The sequence below is a fragment of the Pipistrellus kuhlii genome, unplaced genomic scaffold (genome assembly GCF_014108245.1).
Source record: "Pipistrellus kuhlii isolate mPipKuh1 unplaced genomic scaffold, mPipKuh1.p scaffold_m20_p_16, whole genome shotgun sequence".
Lineage (NCBI taxonomy): Eukaryota > Metazoa > Chordata > Mammalia > Chiroptera > Vespertilionidae > Pipistrellus > Pipistrellus kuhlii.
The window spans coordinates 21,047,485-21,056,681 of record NW_023425471.1 but is presented as its reverse complement, the minus strand read 5'-3'; the positions used below and the strand labels follow the sequence as shown (position 1 = coordinate 21,056,681).

Below are 9,197 nucleotides of genomic sequence, written 5' to 3'. Positions count from 1 at the left end.
AGAAATCTAAGTTACTTAATAAAAATTCATTTGTGTTATTAATTTTTTTAATGTTTTACAACATAAATTGGTTGATAAATAAAATCCTTTGCTAAGGGCAGTTTATAACTTCACTTTTAGAAATTATTTTCTAATCTAAGAAAATGTTTTAGCACACTCTAGTGGCATAATTTATAATTTACCATAAAATAAAATAAAATCCTGTTGCTCATAATAAATTAGACTAATAAGTTTTACATATAAGTAGCTTATATTATAGTAATAGTATAGATGAATTCTACAATAAATAAAGATTTGCTACATATATTTGTATTTCAAATTTGGTGTTATTTTATTTTAATTTCTGTGAGGTTTATCTAATATTTAATAATCTACTGAAACTGTTTTTAAATTTTAAAATAATATGACTTCATTTGAACTATTTGTTTTCATACAGCTGATGTGGAAGTCACCAACAAATGCTAAAATTTGTGATATAGATGGAATTTTATAATACTTGTTATCCTCTTACCCCAAGTCAGAAGTGACTATATTGCAGTTTACATTTCTGGAATTAGCCAAAGGGTACTTTCCTCTAGAGAGCCAAGTCCACCCATGGCTTTTGACCCCAACTACAAGCAGAGTCTAGTAACAAAGTTAGAAAAATCCACACAAAACTACCTTCACTTCTGACACTAAATACAAGTTTGGAAGTTTCCAGAAACCACCCTCAGATTGATAATTCTTTAAAAAGACTCACAATGCTCACTACAACCTACTATTGTTTATTATAATGATTTGGTATAGAGAATCAGCACCCACAAGTGAAAAAAAAGGAACAATCTAATAGGGTTCCAAATGCAAAGCTAACCTTGTTTCTGGATATATTACCTTTTATTTTAGTCATCTTAGTCTGAAAAAAAATGCCATAAATTGAATAGCTTATAAACATCTGAAAATTTTTATCATTATTCTGGAATCTAAGAAGCCCAATGTCAAGGTGTCAGTAGATTTAGCATCTGTTGAGAATCCACTTCTAGAGTCATAGACTCCCATCTTCTCTCTATAACCTTACAAGGTGGAAAGGGCAAGAAAGTTCTCTGGGGTTCCTTTTATAAAGTAATTATTCCATTCCTGAGGACTACACCTCCACAAAGTCCATACCTAATACTATCACACTGTGAATTAGATTTCAGCATATGAATTTTATGGAGACACAAACATTCAAACTATAGTAGTTTCTTGTCATTAATGTATGACAATGGATTAAGAATACTAAAATCGGGGATATTTACTTGAACTTTGGTATTCATAGTTTTTACTGGTATTTCAGTAGGTAGGAATAATTGATTGATTAATTGTTCATGTGGTTGAAGACCTACTCTCTGCAGGTCTGGCTTATATCACCTGGTACAAAGAGTCTACTATGAGTCACCTCATTGGTGTAAACCAATAGGTGTGGTGCTCAAGGTCAACAATAAATAATGCACATTCATGTTTTCAGACTATTCCAAGTAGTTAGAGATTACCCCACAGAATCTGAGGATAAAGGTGAGAATTCTTCCTGGGCAAAACCAATAAGAAATAATAGAGTAAAAAAAATAGCCAAAGGAAAGGACTATTTGGTACCTATATAGCAGAACTTTCCTAGAATTACTTTAACCATTTACACTTTACAACTATCTTGCCAATTTTAGGAAAAAATGGCTAAAATAGATCCACACATTACAGTTTTCCTATTGACTAAAGCCATATAGACCTAGTGCTCTTTAATAATGATTTAAGGCCACTAAGTAATATATTTCTTTTCAGACTTCTTCAATTTGCTACCTGTAGGCATGCAAAGATATGATCTTCCCTCCCTACCAGACCTTCCATTTTCTGCAGGAATTTGGAATTTTGACAGAATTTGGTTCAAGTTTTGATGCTTCCATTTATTGTCTGTGTTGCTTTGGACAGCTTACACAAACTCCAAGAAGATTCTTTTTTCCCCTGCAAAACAGAAATTGTTTTACTGACAATGACAGGGTTATATGTGGTAAATCTTTAAATTGTTGTACTGACAATGACAGGGTTATATGTGGTAAATCTTTAAACAATTTCAGTGTTTTATGACCACCTACACAGAGGTGAAGTGAACCCTTCCCATTAATAAGTCAAATATTTAAACTTAGGACACATCACACACCTTGATAATTACTAAGAAAATTATTATCCACACAAGAAACTTCTATTTAGAGCAAGGCAGGTAAATCTGATTGGGAATGGCAAAACCATATCAGAGAGTTGGTTTGCATTTTGTAATGGCTACAAAATAGGTCTGAAGAAGGGATCCCACTTGTAGGGTAAAGCTGTGAAGTTTCTACAGGATCCAATATCTCAAGAGACAGGCATGTTTCCATACATAATGCACCAGATATGTGATGGTATGGAAAGGAAGGGTTGGGACTTAAATGGTTTCCATACTCAAATGTGAAACCTGGATTCAAACTCTTCATTACTATCAGGAATAATAAATGTTAGTGCCACTTCAAGTAATTTTCTTAATGACTATTCTGGGTGCTGAAAATATCAGGGGGAACATTTTGTAAAGTATATGATTGTCATTAAGAAAATCACTAATATAAGCATAAAAGTTCTAATTCATGTGGATAGTTGGACAGACATATTTTTCTCAGTACATATTTCATGGAGTAAAAGAACAATGTCACATATAATATAAGTTTTGTTGATTTTTGTTTTCTATTATTACCAAAACACTAAGCATTACTGGATCTACTTTTTGATATTGTGTAAATGATTACTGAGAACCATGAACTGAACAAATGAATTGTCTCTCAAAGCAGTTTTTCCTCATGGAATAAATATATCATTTAGACAAAATGTATCTCACACAAAAAATAGCTTGTTATTTCCCACAATATGTTAACTACATAATTAAAAAGTCAAACAGAACTGGTATACACACACACACACACACACACACACACACACACACACACACATATATATATATATATATATATATATATATATATATACAGTTTGAATTTAATTTAGAAACACATTGAAAGGAATTACTAGAGTTACCAAGAGCAATTACTGAAGAATAATAACCACACAAATTTTGTAATGTACTTACTTATAAACATAAGACATAAAATGATTCTATGAACTCTGAAAAACTTATTGTGAAATTAACATTTTAATTTCCAGTTTCTACTGTTAACAATTGGTGATATGTTGTAAGCATTATGACCAAAAGAACAGACTTTTTTGATTCTTCTTTTTCTCCATATGGTGTTTTTCTTAATTTTATTTCCTACATAATTCTTGGCTCATTATATTCTACTAGTGGCCCAGCACACAAATTTGTGCACATTGAAAGAAAATTAATTAGAAGAAATATTATTTTATTTTAATGTTTACAGTATTACACATAATAGTACATATATCTCCTTTTTTTCCCCCATTGACATTCCCCCAGCCTCCCTTACCCCCTGTCGAATGCCCTCATCCCACCCCCCTGCCCAACTGTCTTGTGTCCATTGGTAATGATCATGGATACAAGTCCTTTGGTTGATAGAAGAAATATTTTAATATTGCTATTCGCCCTTTTTCTATAATAGAAGTGTCAACCAAATTTGCAATAGACAATGACAATCAAAACACACACATGCTATTGGTACCAGCAAGAGCTTTATATGTATCGTACATGTGTGGGTCAACTTACATATTAGACATGCTTTCTGATTTAGCTAAACTTTTTCCAGCCCAGTGAAGCACCCTAATTTCTCTTTCAGGTAATTGTCAGAAACACAGCAGTAAAAATCAACATGAAGCACATTATTATTACAGATCATGCAGGGAGAAATAATGGTAAACTATTTAACTGTAGCAGTGTTTGACTATATTCTGTGCAGTGAGAAAACCTGAAGTCATTTTCAAGGTCAACCATGTTTTACTTCTTTTTAGATGGGACAAGTTTCTAAGCTTTCTAAATCTCCATTTTCCTGCTAATGAAAAGAAAATAGGATTCTACTGAGTCTCCTATCTACCTACTCCAGGACTTCTGTGAGGATCAAATGAGATGAGTCACAGGAAAACACTTCATAGACATTTGTTTAAAGTGCAAAATGTTTCCACCTGGCTGTAAAACAAGTCATGTTCCTGAGCTCAAGAAACTGTAAGGTTAGTTGCTAGGGAGAGGAAGCTGGACATCACTACATGACATCATTACCTGGTGCCCACAGCTACCATTTCCAGGCTGGGCTGGGCTGTGGGTCGTATTTTGTGCCATGGGGTCTCAGCAGCATCAGCTGCAATTTAGTGTGGTGTTGCTCAGGGTTGGTAGCAGGGCCTGTGTACTATTTGAGGGAAGCCTGTTGCTTTGTGGGCACCAGGTCTGCAGTGCCATTTCTCTGTAAATAACTAGTGCACATCACAGCAGCTCCTACATTGAGTGTCTGCCTCCTGGTGGTCAGTGCATGTCATAGAGACTGGTCAGATGGTCAGACACTTAGAATATTAGACTCTTATAGATACAGATTCTGGAATGATCGTTACCTTATAGCAGGGGTATTTTTTTAAATAGCAAAAGTGACAGAATAAATGCACATATTTAAATTATACAACTTAATAAGTTTTAACATGTGTATACACCCATGAAACAATCATCACAATCAAGAGAATGAATATTTAATCACCCTCGAAAGTCCCTTTGTAAGCCCTCATGCATGCTTATTCTTAAGCAACCCACCCTAGGCAACCACTGATATGCTTTCCATCACTGTAGATTAGATTGCATTTTGTACAATTTTATATAAACACAATCATATAATATGTATTCTGTTTTGCCTAGATTCTTTCATTCAGTATAAGTATTTTCAGATTCACCTATGTTTTGGGATATATCTAATTTATCTTTCTATTGTTATTTTGTTAATGTACCAATAAATGTTTACCCATTTGCCTATGGGTAAGTGTGTGGATTAGTTTCCAATTTTTATTATAACAGATGGAATTGTCATGGATCTTCATATTCAATACTTTATATGGCTATATGCTTTCATATCTTTTGGGTAAAAGCCTAGGAATAGAAAGGCTAGGCCATAGGTATATGAGCACTTACATTTATAAAATAACGTTAAATTGCTTTCCTAAGTGATTATACAATTTTATATTTCCAAAAACAATGTATGAGATTTCTAGTTGCTCCACAAAAGGATCCCTTTTAAGTCCAGCCTTCCACTGTTAAATGATTGGTATAACTAAAGGAAGTAGATTAAAATCATCACTTATTAATAATGTGGATCCCATTGTTGGTTGTGGAATATTCTGAAAGTGTAATTGGATCCTGTTGGTCAATAGTCTTCTTCAAGTCTATTATATGGCTTCTAATTTTATAGTTAGGATTCCCTCAATTATCAAGAAATGGGTAGTGAAATATTTTACTATAAAGCTATATTTGTCTTTTTTTTCGTTGTATTTGCATTTGTTTTATTTTTCTCCTGTAATAAATCATCATAAACATAGAGGTTTAAAACAATGTACTTTTTTGAAATCTCAGAGTTCTGTTAAGTCAGTCACCCAGTTTAGCTTGGATGGTCTCTCTGCTACAGATTTCACTAAAAAAGTTGTGGTACATTTACACCATGGAATATTAAGCAGCATTTAAAACAAAGATATCTTTCCCTTTGAGACAGCATGGAAGGACCTAGAGAGTATTATGCTAAGCTAAATAAGCCAGTCAGAGAAATACAACTATCCATGATCTCACTCATATGTTGAATCTAATGAACAAAATACATCCAGAGACATAGAACCTTGGAACAGACTGCCAAATTTTAGAGGGTAGATGATGATGGGAGTATGTATGGGGTGGAAGAAGATTGACTGGGGAACTTATATGTAAATATGCATAGACCATGGATATAGATAAGTAGAAGCCCGAATCACAAATATTCGTGCTGGAATGGGCATTCCTTTCCCTGGTTGTTGGCACCACTTTTTCACTCAGGCCCAGCCCCTTTCTGCTCAGGCCCTGCCTTCCCACGCTGCTCAGAGTCCCTGAGAGACCAGGGTGGTGCACAACGCCTATATCATCACCATGGTGATGACTCAAGTGTCCCATGCCCCTTACTCACTTGGCACCTGTGTATGCAAATTAACTGTCATATTTGTTGGGTTAATTTGCATATCACTGCTGATTGGCTGGTGGCATAGTGGAGGTATGGTCAATTTATATGTTTGTCTATTATTAGGTAAGATAGCATGGTGAGGGCCTGGAAGGGGTATACATGGTCAATGGGAATAAAAAAGGGTACATCTGGCACAAGCCAGTTTTTCTCAGTGGATAGAGCATAAGTCTGTAGACCAAAGGGTCCTGGGTTCAATTCCAATCTAGGGCAAGTACTTTGTTTGCAGGTTCCTCCCTGGCACAGGCCCTATTCAGAGCTCATACAGGAGGCAACCAATTAATGTGTTTCTCTCACATAGATGTTTTTCTGTCTTTCCACTTTCCCTGAAAATCAATGGAAAAATATATCCTCAGGTGAGGATTAACACAAAAAAAAAAGGACGGCAACTTTATAGAGTGCCCTCTTGCACTCTGTAACCCCTCAGGAGATGTCAGACTGTTGGTTCCAGCCTGATCCTCACAGGCCAGGCTGAGGGATCCACCTGCCAGAGGGACCGAGCTCACTCCACAGACCCCTTTGAGCCCTGGTGCCATCCCAGGTGTGGCCAGCCAGGGAGGGACCATGGGAGATTGGCTCCAGGGGGTGTCCAGCCTGTCTTGCCCAGTCCCACCCCACTGGCCACCTCCCAATTAATTTCATTTCAATGTGCATGAATTCGTGCACCAGACCTCTGGTTAAAAATAAAATAAAAGGAAAGTAAGATAATAATCTATGATGATTAGGGTGTCACTTTTGAACACAGGAAAACCTAACAAAATTATATAATTTCTATTGAATATCATTTAAAACTCCTTATACAATCTTGGAGTTTACTACTATGCTGAAATGTGAAAAATATAAAGAAGGAAAGTTCCACTGTACACCATCTTATATCCCTAGCATGCTTCAGGATTCTTATATGGTACCAAATTAACCTTTGGCATATGGAGCTTCCTGCTGATTTGTTTTGAAACCAAAACATTAATACTTTCAAGTAAATGCAAACTGGAAGAGCGGGCCCAGGAATTCATAGGGTAACAATATCCCAAACAAGAAGAAACATCAGTGATCTTCCACTCTAGCCGCACTATTAGTGGCCATGATGGTGCCAGTCAGCCAATGTTATCTAGATTACTAAGTGTTTACCACATTATCGATTTCCAGAATGCCCCGGACAGTTTCAGTTGCTAGAAACCAACAGAGACTGGACAACCAATTCCTTCAAAATGTTGGGAATACCACTCTTTTGGACATTAATGACTGTAGTTTTTTTCTTCTTGGGCATGACGGTTTCTTAGTTCTGTTACTGTATAATTGGGATTCAGGCCAGCATTTTAAGCTAGTGAGATGGAATTACTTCCATACCATCTGCAAAAGCATAAATGCAGTAGGATTCCATACCACTCAATGTTCATGAATATTCAGTTAACCATAGAGCCGACTCTATTTCTGGAGCACCATCTCCTGCAATAAGAGCTATATTCTTCACTAAGCAGAGAATAACACATAGGGTGTCATGAATGGAGTGCTCAGCTTCTTCAATAACCAACTTGTTAGAACCATGAATAACAACTGTAACTGTTTTTCCAGGACTTGTACATCATGTAATCTTGAGCAGTTTGCCAGAACCATTTAAATTGACCTCCTCAGCCAACTCAACTGTGAACTGTTCAATATGAGCAACTGGCTTGGTTCCAATCGTCTTACAAATGAATTCAATAATGTCTCTTTCAATATCCTTAACCATCATAATCTTCATTTTGTTTAGGAAATGTAATACAAGATCACTTAGAGCATCTCTTAGAATAGACTTTTTATGAGAAGAATATTACATCTTAGTGTTGTGTGTGGCTTTTTTGTTTTTTAACTTGCTTCACTAAGTTTAGATTATTGGCTTTCTACTCTGAAAACACTTGGTCCACCTGGACAGTCAGAAACTACTATCTCATTATCCATATCTATTTTGGGAGTAGATAAGCAAAATTGAATAAGCCAAATTTTAGCCTTTTTGATTCTGGTTATACCAGAATTAGCCACCTTCTGAGTGAGAACCAGCCCTTCCACAACTCACAGTTATGGATTGTCCCACCAAGTTTTTAATTATTTTAATATCTCCAAGATATACACCAGTAGCTGTGCCTTGGTCAATCACTTTCATAACTTCACTTACACTCATTGGAGAAAGCAGATGTGAATACTGAGAGACAACCTTTGAGTTCAATGAAGTGGCTGCACTATTTAACAAAGTTCTTCTGTCACTCAGTTGCACAGGTCTAGACACGTCAACCAATACTTCAATACCCTTTTCAAAAGCCTTCTGGAATGACTCTGAAATGATAGTTGAATGAATCTCTTTCTGAAAAAGCTTAGTTCAGTAATCTAAGAGAGAGCCAGCAATGATGACCACAGGTGTAGTGCCATTTCTTGCTTCTATATCTTGTCCCTTAGACAACTCTACCAGCATTCTGGCTGCTGGATGTTACACTTGCATTTGTTTCAGAATGGTGGCACCATTATTTGTAATAGCCACATCGCCTTTTCCATCTTGAATCATTTTATCCATTCCTTTTGGTCCAAAGCTTGTTCTAATAGCATCAGCACAGCTTTGGCTGAGATGTTGCCGAGAAGATATGGGCCAACTTATCCTGGTCTTGAGAGGCACTTTTGTAGCAACCTCCTGCAGCCCCTGCAGATGCCGTGCTCCAGAATGCCATGTTCCTAAGGCATGGCGAGCTGGGTTGGGTCTGCCTGGGGCTGAGAAAGAATGGATGAATGAGGATTCTGGCCCTCCTGCTGATTTTTAAGGAAGTATATATGCCCCCAGGTAATTTTTATCTACAAACTCTTTATTGCTTTGGAAGGTCAGCAAAGCTGAACTGAATGTTAATTCAGGAACATTTAAAAGTTTCAAGCAAATCATGATGATAGATGAAAATAGTTTGTGAATCTGCCTTTATTACACTAGTCAGTATGAAAGAGTAGATATTGAACTCAAGTACTTAATAGTAACCTGGAGTAATGTCATATTAAACAGAGGCA

The 9,197-nt window shown here is 36.1% G+C and overlaps 1 pseudogene; it reads right to left on the bottom strand.

The window, feature by feature from the left end:
* Positions 1–7,151: 7,151 nt before the first annotated feature.
* On the bottom strand, positions 7,152–8,872 carry LOC118720064 (annotated as a pseudogene).
* Positions 8,873–9,197: the final 325 nt, after the last annotated feature.